Consider the following 12,065-nt stretch of genomic DNA (forward strand, 5'->3'; position numbering starts at 1 on the left):
TTTGTATGGTGTCGAAGGTTGGACTTTGACGGATATATTTCTCAAGAAACTGGAAGCCTTTAAAATCTGGGTGTATCGGAGAGTCTTACGAATAAGTTGGGTGAATAGAGTTCGTAACGAAGTTGTTTTGCATCGGATGAGAAAAGTTACGGAAGTCGTCAAAACAGTTAAAAATCGCAAACTTGAATATTTTGGCCATGTTATGCGCCACCCAGAGAGATATAATATACTCCATTCGCATAATTTACACGCATTTATTATATATTGAACCAGTGCAGTGGTTTTAATTTGTGACATACATATTACTTTTTTCAGAACCAGATTAAACAGTATACAGTAGAGAGGGTCTCCCTGGCGCAGCCCGTTATTTGTTTTAAAAGGTTCAGATAGTTCCCCTGAATGTGTACTCTATATTTAACTTTTTCAAGAGTTAGTTTTGTTAAATTTGTAGCATTTTTATTTTCTTTCGTATGTATAGAAATCACCCCGTATGTGTTAAAACACCGAAAAAGTATTTTTAATCCTTTTGCATCGCTGAAGTTGATAATAAAAACATTTTAAAGTTTCTTTATATATCACGGACGCCTGTTTCTTTGGTATTTTCTTTTATCGTTTCCACTTAATATTGCGCTTCAAATTAACATCCACTTAGATCGCTAAGAAAGTATTGCGGGGAAGAGAATTACATCACTCTCGGTAGGGCCGGCCGCTGTTAAAGGCGTTTAGTTTTATTGGAGTCCGAATCTGTCTTCAAATTCGTAATATTTTCGTATTTCGTCTGTTTCTATAAGAAAATGTATAGTATTATGGCAGTAAATTGTGCAGTAAGTGTAATTAAAGAAGGTTTGGAAGAATCTTTGAATAGACAACACGCAGCGTGGGTCAGCGTTAAAAACCCGGCAAACAAAAAAAGAGTAATCACTGTTTTTTGTTTTTATGCCGCCTCTTATCTAAGAGATTTGCGTCTAAGAAATTTGCGGCATTTCCAAACAATTTGAAGGATAACTACATGTGTTCCAGTTTTTAAAGAAGCCAAGTTTTCAAACTTTTCGTTCCAGGGCCCAGCTTCCATCCTCGTTTTGTTTGTCCTAAGCCATTCTCGGCTATTTCGCAGTGCAGTTTTTTTCGTGGTAGTGAATCTCCAGTTCCAACCTCAGAAATTTTAAAGAAATAAAATTAACATTTAGTTTAATCCAGTATCTCTAACTTCTAGAGTTTGTAAACGGATAGAACATAGTAAGTTTGTTTTTTTGTTATTTTGTATTAATTTTTTATAACTATTTATATAGTATTTGTGTACTATTTATAGTTGTAACTCTTTGTGATGAGACAACAATAAATATTAATTTTTTTCCCTAAACCATTTTGTTTATTTCTTTTAAAAAAGTTTTTAACCCCTTTTTGTATTTTTAGAAAGGAAGAGCCTACTATTTCATCCAGCAGGAAGATTCTTCTAAGCGGCATGCTTGTTTTAAATAGCTTGAGAACCTTCTTATATTGTGTTTGTTCCAGGAGATTAATGTAAGTACCCCTTTTGTTTTACTTTTTGTAGTTACTCCAATCCAATCCCATTGTTTCATTCACTTATCTGCGGCCCAGCTCTCCAGAAAAACCCTGAGTAGCCGTCCGCAAACGTTCAGGTTTGTTTTGCTTACATTATCTCCACCCCAGTAATTTCTGTCCCCAATTTTCTAGGTGGTAGGCAAAATAGTCGTTACAAATTTACCGACTGATTTGGTATTCTTAGCTCTTTCATTACTTTGAATGCCTCAAATACCACCCAAAAATGTTTACCAGCTCTCCTACTATGATGTGTGTTACATGGTGTGAGAAGCAACCTATTTGGGTGGAAATAGTTCAGAATCCAGCAGTCTACTCGAGTATTTGATTTTTATAATATAATTCTTTGAATACCTTTTGTTGGCCAACTGCCTGGAGCGCAGTCGAGCAGGAATATATTTAATTTAAATGCTCCGTTTCATTTTCGCTTAATTAATATATATATATATATATATATATATATATATATATATATATATATATATATATATATATATATATATATATATATATATATAAATATTGTCATACTTTTTCTTTCCCAACCAAAGAAAAAAATAAATAAAAAGATCCATCGGAATAAAATTTTAAGATATCATTATAAACAATGTATATAGTAATTTAAGATAAGATTTAGTGTAGATAAGAATAGAAATTTGTTTGGCAAACGACCTTTTTCCGTTTCAAACAAAATTATCAAAAAACCTTTGTTTAGAATTAGAAGACATTTTACCTGAAAGTTAATCTTTTCATTGTTTGTATAGTCGAGTATTAAATGACCATATTCTAATCTTTTGAAATATGTATAAATTATGTATTGACAAAACCAATTTTAAAGTAAGCTATTTAGTTTTTCTCTGAAACCGAAATTAGGCTTTTCCAAAATCATGGTAAACACAATTTGAGCTTTTGATTGGACGTTTTTTAAATGGAAATTTGTGAGCCGATCATGAGACCGGAGGAGTTAGTGATAATTTGGTCATCGAAAGAAACAGTCGTTTGTCTCAAGATAGGGTGTGGTTCGTGAGTTTGGATACCGGCGTAACGAAAAGAAGTGAATAGTTTGCAGAAGGAGATAACAAGTAGATTAAAAGAGGTCCTTGTATCTACCGTGGGCATTTTATAAAGTATATGTGAAAGTATTCTTACGGCATCAAGTTGACAAAAGGAGGTCCTGGTGTCATAAATAAGTAGCTGAGTTTGGAGAAGTGAATCAGGTGTTTTTTGTGTAGTCTGCAGGAGGTTTTCAGAGACGTTAAGAAGGAGCCGAGGTGCCAAAGAGGAGAGATCACATCGTTGAGGAGACTGGACTTTTCTGGGTATGTTCCAACATACAACTCAAGAAGAAAATAAGCTGTAAGTGTTTGTACAATTGAATTTAATATCTGTGAAGGATCGTTTCGACATCATGGTCATAAGCATTCAAAGTTAAGAACTAGGTTTTGTTAGGCTAATCAAAAGTTTAAAGTTTTGTAGTTTCTTGTTTCAAGTAAAGAAAATTTTCAGTAAAATTGGTTCTTCACGTAATATAAATGTATGTAGCTTTATAATCTTATTATTATAAAAATTTGATTTATTTTCTTGTATGCTGATTGATAAGATAACGACAGAATTTAATAATTGTTTTATTCGTTCATATAAAATAAAGAAACGTAAATCTTTGTAATATAATATATTTGTATTCTTATCCTTTCTTCTCTATCCAGATAAAAGACAACTAAAAAATCTTTTGAATCCATCGAACACAGGTAATATAATGATTATTTTACTTTTGATAACAAATAAGTTATAATTCTTTTTTATTGGCTCAATAAACTAAGATTAAAGTCAAAATAAACAATCATAACAATATATATATATATATATATATATATATATATATATATATATATATATATATATATATATATATATTTATATATATATATATATATATACATATATATATATATATATATATATATATATATATATATATATATACTGAAAAAGCGATAAACGTTTGTAATCAACGCTGATCAAATAGAATACAAAACTCAAATATTTGGGTGTGCAGCGGAAGATAGGACAAATAAGTACTCTTTTTAGTCTACCAAGCTTTCGCAAATCTTTATTTTCATTATCAGGGTGCTACAATAAACAAAATTAGTACAAAATACAGAAAAAGAATTAATTTGCATCTTACACTAATTGAGGTTAGTTGTCGTGATGTTTATCAAATGAAATGAGCAACTCATTTGACCCCTACAAATGATGGCGAAAAATACCCAAAATTGTTTTTAAAAAACGTTCTTTAACAAACACATATTTAAAATACTTTAAAACACATATACATAAACACATAAATAAAATTATGTTAAAATAATTACAGAACATGTACTTAGTCACTAAATAAAATTTAGGTTATAAATATTCTTATCAGAAACAAAAGAATTGGTTGTGAATTCGTTACTGCCTGCATAAGGATAGACAGAGGGAACAAATCTAGATTTGTACATTCACATTACACATTCCATCCTAAATTTTTCTTTTGGTCCTTTTTAAATATTGTTCTGATTATTTAAATTATTATTTAAATATTATTTAAATATGTTAAATATTCCCAAAAAATTTGGTTAAGCCTAATATTATGACGAGAGATATATAAAATGGAAGATTGACACTGAGGAAGAGGTATTTGTTTTTTTATCAGATTTTCCAATAGGTACTTAATAGCAGCATCATTATATATGCATCCTAACATCCAATGATTGATATCGTCAGTGTTACCATTACAATCACAAAGTTCTGTTTCACTTAAATTAAATTTATGAAGATAGGCTTTCACAGTAGCATGATTAACAAAGCATCTAACAAACATTGAATATACTCTTCTATTGGGATGATTTCTTGCAGCAAAAACCGCAGTAGGTAAAACAGGGTGAATTTTTGTATAAAGGTTGTTACTTCTGTTACAAAAAGCATTCCATTCAATTTCCCAGTTTTCTTTTAATTCTTGTTTACGCAGCAAGACTAAATCACCTCTCTTGAGCCAGCTAATTTCTAATCCTTTTGAAGCTGCTTCTTTTGCAAAATAATCTGCTTTGGTGTTACCCGGGATACCAGCATGTCCTTTTACCCAAATGGAAGAGACTGAATTATTTCTTTTAAGTATCTTTAGTTGATTTTCTAAAATTTTGACGATAATACTGTTTTTGTATAAATGCTTATGCGAATTATCTAAAGCAGACAACGCAGATTTTGAATCCGACATAATTACTATTTGTTGATCAGACATTCTTTTCTCAATAGTCCATTCCAGAGCTTGATATATTGCAAACAGTTCTGCGGAATAAATGGAACATTGTTGGTTTAATAAAAATGTGAAACGCTTCACGATTTTGCGTGTCATCCTTGCGCAGGGACCATGCTAATCTTCTCTGTATCGTTCCAATTTTAGTATATGTACCGCCGAAGCGAGTACATCATCATCATCATCATCATCATCATCAATCAGCCCTGAGTTGTCCATTGTTGAACATAGGCCTCCTCTAGACTTTCCCATCTGCTTCTGTTCTGCGCCTCTGCTATCCAATTGGTCACGATTCTTTTGAGGTCGTCGGTCCATCGCGTTGGGGGTCTTCCTCGGCTTCGCTTGTCAGCCCGTGGTCTCCACTCAAGCAATTTGTTTGTCCAACTGTCGTCTTTCATTCTTGCAACATGTCTTGCCCATCTCCATTTTTGCCTTGTAATATGTTCGATAATGTCTTCCACTCCGGTTCGTCTACAAACTTCCTCGTTTCTTATTCTATTTCTTAAGCTTATTCCAAGCATTAATCTCTCCATCTTTCGTTATGTCATTCTTAATTTTTCGGCTGATGTTTTTATGAGAGTTCTGAGCTCTCACAAAAAGCGAGTACATAAATAGACTTAACATGCATACATCAAATTCACAAATATATAGCTGCAATCCATGTCTAAAAACAAACATAAAATTAATTAAGTCTTATACGTATGTATTGTTTTTTACTTTTATATTAAAATTTGCTTGAGATAATACTTGTACTTTTTTTACTATGAATAAACACTGCATATTTTAATTTAGTACCTAAACCTGTTTAATTTGTGATTATCTTTTTCGACAAATAACTGATTGATTGGTGGCTAATCACTAGAAGTTTCATAATTCGTCCTTGCCAATAACTGACAAATTAGTCGCTAATCACTGGAGGAGTCATGTCAATAACTAATTCTTGACAGAACAGATATTATAAAAGATTTTTTGGAACTTAAATTTGATTCTAGACTAGAAATGTTTGGTTTTGTATAAACTACAACTGATTTTTTATAGGGAGTAACGTGATATTCCTACTGATAAACATTTATTGCATAATTCTATGATTTATTACCTTAATAGAAATGTGACCGGTCAATAATTGGGTAGTTTATTAAAATTAGATCGTTTTAGTGCTAATTATCTGCAAAAATTAATCCCTAATTCAACACAACGTATTCTTGTCTTATTTGCAGTGTCTTGTTATATTTTGTATGGAAATTACTTAATTTTTTACATAGGAATAGTATTTACGATGGTAGGTGGGACTCTATGAACATGTCTACGGTGGAAAACAGTGTTTAATTAAAATTTTAATGCTCACGATACGACCAACATAACTTTTAAGAAACTGAATTTTCTGACATGTTTATTTGTCTACAAAAAAGTGTAATTAACTTTGAGTGTAAATTATGGCCGGTTTGTTAGAAACACATGCCTGAGGGCATAAGCGTAGTTCGAGGGAATACAGTAATAACTTCTTATCTTAGTTTAAACTTATGAAAAAGGGCAGGATATTAGTTTTAAGATTTGCATCGAAAATATTCTTTTCTATTTTGATGTCTAATAAAGAAAATAAATACGTTACTGACGGATACATTAGTAATAGACTACGGAAGTGAAAGTTTTCTCAATACACTCTTTAATACAGGTATCTAACAAGTACTTTTGATAAATATGGTGATAACAATATGTAATAAACAAAATACGCAAAATATTAAACGTGGCCATACACTAATAATAGCAAAACTAAAACAAGAACGAGAACTTTTTTTTGATAGCTACGATAGCTTTGATGAGTCATGCTCTAAAACTGTTTCTGAAAATAATCCATAATAGGATCTATAGGAAATTAGACGCAGACATCAGTAACACTCAGATGGGATTCAGAAAAGGGCTGGGTACAAGGGAGGCTCTGTTTGCAATGAACGTTCTCTCACAGAGATGCTTAGACATGAACCAAGAAATTTACACCTGCTTTATTGATTTCGAAAAGGCCTTTGACAAAGTACAACATGAACCACTAAGACAAATTCTAATAAAGAAAAATATAGACAGCCGAGATATTCGAATTATATGCAACCTATATTGGAATCAAACAGCAAATGTGAAGGTTGAGGGTAGGCTAACAGAAGAAATTCAAATCCGTCGAGGAGTCCGGCAGGGATGCATCTTGTCGCCACTTTTGTTTAATCTGTATAGTGAAGCTATTTGTGAACAAGCACTCGAGGAAGAAGATCTTGGACTGATAATAAATGGTGAGACGATCAACAATATAAGGTATGCTGACGATACGGTTCTCCTAACGGGAACGCTAGTAGAACTACAACATCTCGTTCAAAGTCTCAATATATATTGTAACAGTTACGGCTTGAAAATTAATTTGAAAAAAACTAAATTTATGGTAATCACGAAATCCAAGAACATCAGAGCTAATCTTGTAATAGACAATACAACGATTGAGCGTGTGTCCTGTTATAAATATCTAGGTGCTTGGATCACAGACGATACTGATCAAGCAAAAGAGATTAGATGTAGAATAGAAATCGCTAGATCAGTCTTTAATAGAATGCGCAAACTCTTTTGCAATCGTGATATCAACATAAAGTTACGAATACGAATGCTGCGGTGTTATGTCTTTTCTACCCTGTTGTATGGAGTAGAGGCTTGGACACTAAAACAGTTGACCACAAAAAACATCGAAGCTTTCGAGATGTGGTGCTATAGGCGCATTCTCAGAATATCATGGATGGACCGCGTCACTAACACGCAAGTACTCCAAACTTTAGACAAAAGATGCGAAATTCTAAATGAGATAAAAACTAGAAAGATGGAATACTTGGGGCACATTGTGAGAGGTGAAAAGTACGAACTTTTAAGAAATATCATGCAGGGCAAAATTAAGGGCAAAAGAAGTGTGGGAAGAAGAAAAATATCGTGGCTTCGTAATCTACGTGAATGGTTCGGGTGTAGTTCGATTGAACTTTTTAGGCGCGCTGCTAACAAAGTCGCAGTGGCCATGATGATTTCCAATCTCCGTTAGGAGTGGCACGAGAAGAAGAAGTAAAACAAGAACTACCAATAATTCCAAAACCTGTTAGAGATAGAGTAAATTACCAATTAGAGCACCTTCAAGAGAAGCAGGTCGTAAACAGACTAGAGGAAGAAATAAACAAAAAACTAGAGAATCCAGTCAAACAGGATATAGAAGAAGAGTGGCAGACCATACAGACAGCCATGTCGGAAGCAGCGGAAAAGTGTATAGGAAGAGAGCATATAAAAAGACAGCAAGAATGGCTCGATGAAGAATGAAGGAATGCTTTAACAAGAAGAAACAGGGCAAAACTACAAAGAGATAAAGAAAATACCCAAAATGCAATCGAAAACTATATGGCAAGAAGAAGAGAAGTGAAAAGAATTTGCAGAAAAAATAAAAGAGAACAGCTAGAAAAACAATTAAAAAACATAGAAGAAACCTACATAAACAAAGAGGTCAACAATTTCTACCAAGAAGTTATGAAATCCGGAGAAACTACAAACAATAATCCACAGTATTCCAGAAACAAAGAAGGCTTACTTCTAGGTAAAACAACAGAAAAATTAAATAGATGGGTGGAATATTTCGAAGATCTATTAAATACAGACCAACAAGAGAAACTGGAGGGAAATGAGAATTGGCAAGAAGATGAAGAAGAGACGTGCGAGGAACCAACTTTGGTTGAAGTCAAAGAAATAATAAGAGACCTAAATAATAACAAAAGTGCAGGAGTAAGTGGTATCCCAGCTGAGATTTTTAAGGAAGGTGACGAAAGATTGAAGGAAAGGATATTTCACTTGACACTAATAATTTGGCAAAAGGAAGAAATGCCGAAACAATGGAATACCGCTCTTATTTGTCCTATCAATAAAAAAGGAGACAAAACGGATTGCCAAAACTATAAAGGTATAGCACTATTAGAAGTAGTCTACAAAATATTTGCAAAAATTATTAGGAAAAGATTAATAAAATATGGCAATAAAGTGATTGGAGAATACCAGGTAGGTTTTAGACCAGGAAAACCAACTACTGATCAAATAAGTATGTTAAAATTAATACAAAACTTAGGATTTCATATGCTATTTATCGATTTTAAACTAGCATATGACTCCCTAAATCAAACGATGCTATATGAGGCCATGAGAACATTAGAAATACCGGAAAAGCTTATATGGCTACTGAGAATGACGCTTAGGAACACGATAAATAGGGTAACGATGAAAGGAAGCTTTTCAAGACAGTTCACAGTGAATAGAGGTTTAAAACAAGGGGATCCGCTATCAACGAATTTATTCAACCTAGTAGTAGAACATATCGTAAGAAGATCAAATATGAGCAAAAACAGGACCATTTCCAATAGCAGGGAGCAGTGCATAGCGTACGCGAATAATGTCGTGATACTAGCGAGAACAAAAAACGTTTAGAAGTCCAGAAATTTAAAGAAGAAGAAGCGAAAAGATACGGATTAATAATAAACCAAACAAAAACGCAATATATGGAAATGAGAGGAGACATAACAAATAATAACCAATATATCAAAATGAAAGGAGCAGAGACTGTCTATAGTTTTGAAAAAGTGGCAGAATTTGAATACTTGGAAGTAACCATAACGAACACGAAAAAAGAAGAAAAAGAGATAGACAAAAGATTAATGAAGGGAAGCAGAGCGATACGGTCACTAAATTCATTAATAAAAGCAAAAAATGTGTCAAGAACAGCTAAACTGCGAGTCTACGAGACAGTAGTCAGAACCACAGTGATGTATATCAATGAAAGTGGATTATGAACCAGCAAGAAGAAAAGAAAGTAGAGATCTGGGAAATAAAGAAGCTCAGAAAAATTTTCGGAGATATAAAGACGGTAGAGAATATTTGGAGAAGACGAACAAATAAAGAAATAATGAGGATGTATGGAAAACCAGCAATTACGGCAAAAATACGAGCCCAAAGAGCTAGATGGCTTGGTCACATTATACTAATGACAGAGAATCGAAATGTTAAAGCAATATTGAAGAACGGAGAAATGGGGAAAAAGAAGGAGACGTCCAAAGAAGAAATGGTTGGATGCAGTAAAGCAAGACTTGTCAGAAATAGGTGTGAGAAATTGAAGAAAGCAAGGGACTTTGAAGTCACCTGCAGTTACATTGCAGGTGAAACCTGTGGTGCAATGTAACTGCAGGTTTCACCAAACCAATTGAGGCATACTGCAGAGCATTTGAGGCCTCCTTGTCGACAACCACACATATTTTCACAGTTTTTCTTGCATTTGCAGTAAGGGGGAAGTAAGGGGGTAGTGGAGTTTTGATTCATATCCAAATTTTCAATGCTTTTTCCAGCCCCAATCTTTAGGATCGTAGAGTTTCCTGGTGATCAACTCTAACGTTATGGAAACGGACTGCATCTTCTGTTGGCGAAAACGATTATAAGTTACATGTAATTTTGGTCACTGTCTTGGCAAATCATTTGTATTTTGCAACAGATGTAGGCTTTATTAATAATTGTGCTATGATACGGATCATTATCCAATATAATGATTGATGGTTACTCTACATTATTCAATAGCTGACGTTCAAACCATTGCAAAAAGTTATAACGATTCATTTTTCTATGGTAGTCAGTATTCTTTGTTTTGGATGAAAAAACTAATTTAGCTCCCTGAATAAATACAATACAATTTCGTGTATGGAAAACGATGTATTTAAAAAATAGTTTAAATTACTAAATAAAATATAATCTAAAAAATATTTTAAATTACCAAATATAATAAAAATATTATGCAATTATAGTGTATTTTTATGTATGAGAGAGTAATAAAACAATAAATTATGTATGCAAATCCCTAAACTGTTGATACGGGTGACTCAATGAAAAACAGATATTTGTCAACAAGTTTACAGAAGTATATAGGAAAACAATTTTAAATTGTATGACCACCAGGTATAAAGGTTGGAGCAGAATAGAATACAATAGTTGTGACGGTTACTAATCCCTAAATAAGGTTGCCAGTATCGGAGTGATGGAGGTTAACAGGTACTAATGAATTTGCAAGAAATGTAATATGTTTATTTTATTGGTTACATATAACCAATAAAAGTTTAATAAGTACCTACCTATTTGCAAAATAAAGTTTAATTCTTTAGATAAAATAAAACGTTTTATTTAATCTATTTGCAAAATAAAGTTTAATTCTTTGCCTATTTGCAAAATAAAGTTTAATTCTTTAGATAAAATAAAACGTTTTATTTTATCTGAAATGAGTGCATTCCACGAAGTAAGGGTTTCAACAATCAAACATTTAATTCTTTAATTCCAGGAATCTACGACAGTAATTGACTAGATAATTACCTTCTAAACTTATTCCACAGAAAATGTGATAGTGGGTTTTTCCATTTTGTATATAGGAAGGTCCAAGTGGCGTATTTAAAATTCTTAACAGTTCACTAAAAGTAGGTACTTCAGTTGCAAGGTGCAGTTTATTGTGTATACTAGTGTTATGGAAAATTTGGAAGTGCCGTGTAAACGCTGAAAAATTGGTCCTCTAACAGTTAATGAAAAAACATTAATATTTAATTGTTTTAAATCATTTACAGACAAACGTTTATGTGAAAGTGTTGATGAGACCGTTGAGTTAGTTAGCAGTACACTTGGTGTTGGGAAATCTACGATTTACAGAGTTATTTAAGAAGAGAAATGTGGTAGTTTTCAAATGCCACGTAATGCTCCAGGGAAACCAAAATTTCAAATAGAATATCATTTTAAAGAAGGACTTCGACGGAAAGTGCATGAATTCTTCTTTAGACAAAAATTTCCAACATTGGATAAAGTTCTTGTCTCAGTTCGAGATGATAAGGATTACCCAGAAATGAGTCGAAGTACGTTATGGAAACTTTTAAAAGAAATAGGCTTCCGCTGGAAAAAGAATCCCAGAAAGTCTATTTTATTAGAAAGAAGCGATATTGTCATATGAACATGGATCAACGAGGGTCATACACCAAATAAATTTTGGCAGGATGAAACTGTTACAAGTCAAAGGCACGCTTTTGTAAATAACTTATCTACTGGTTTAAACCCACCATCAGGAAAGGGACGCAGGCTGATAATAGTACACATTGGCAGTTCAGATGGTTTTGTTGAAGGTGGTTTATTAACTTTTGAA

General features: G+C 32.8%; 1 non-coding gene across 1 annotated transcript; it reads right to left on the reverse strand.

Moving 5' to 3' along the window:
- Positions 1-4,916: 4,916 nt before the first annotated feature.
- Positions 4,917-5,023, reverse strand: LOC140449265 (U6 spliceosomal RNA). The gene has a single exon (XR_011951772.1). It is a non-coding gene; the product is annotated as a U6 spliceosomal RNA (small nuclear RNA).
- Positions 5,024-12,065: the final 7,042 nt, after the last annotated feature.

Source organism: Diabrotica undecimpunctata, chromosome 8 (genome assembly GCF_040954645.1).
Source record: "Diabrotica undecimpunctata isolate CICGRU chromosome 8, icDiaUnde3, whole genome shotgun sequence".
Classification (NCBI taxonomy): Eukaryota; Metazoa; Arthropoda; class Insecta; order Coleoptera; family Chrysomelidae; genus Diabrotica; species Diabrotica undecimpunctata.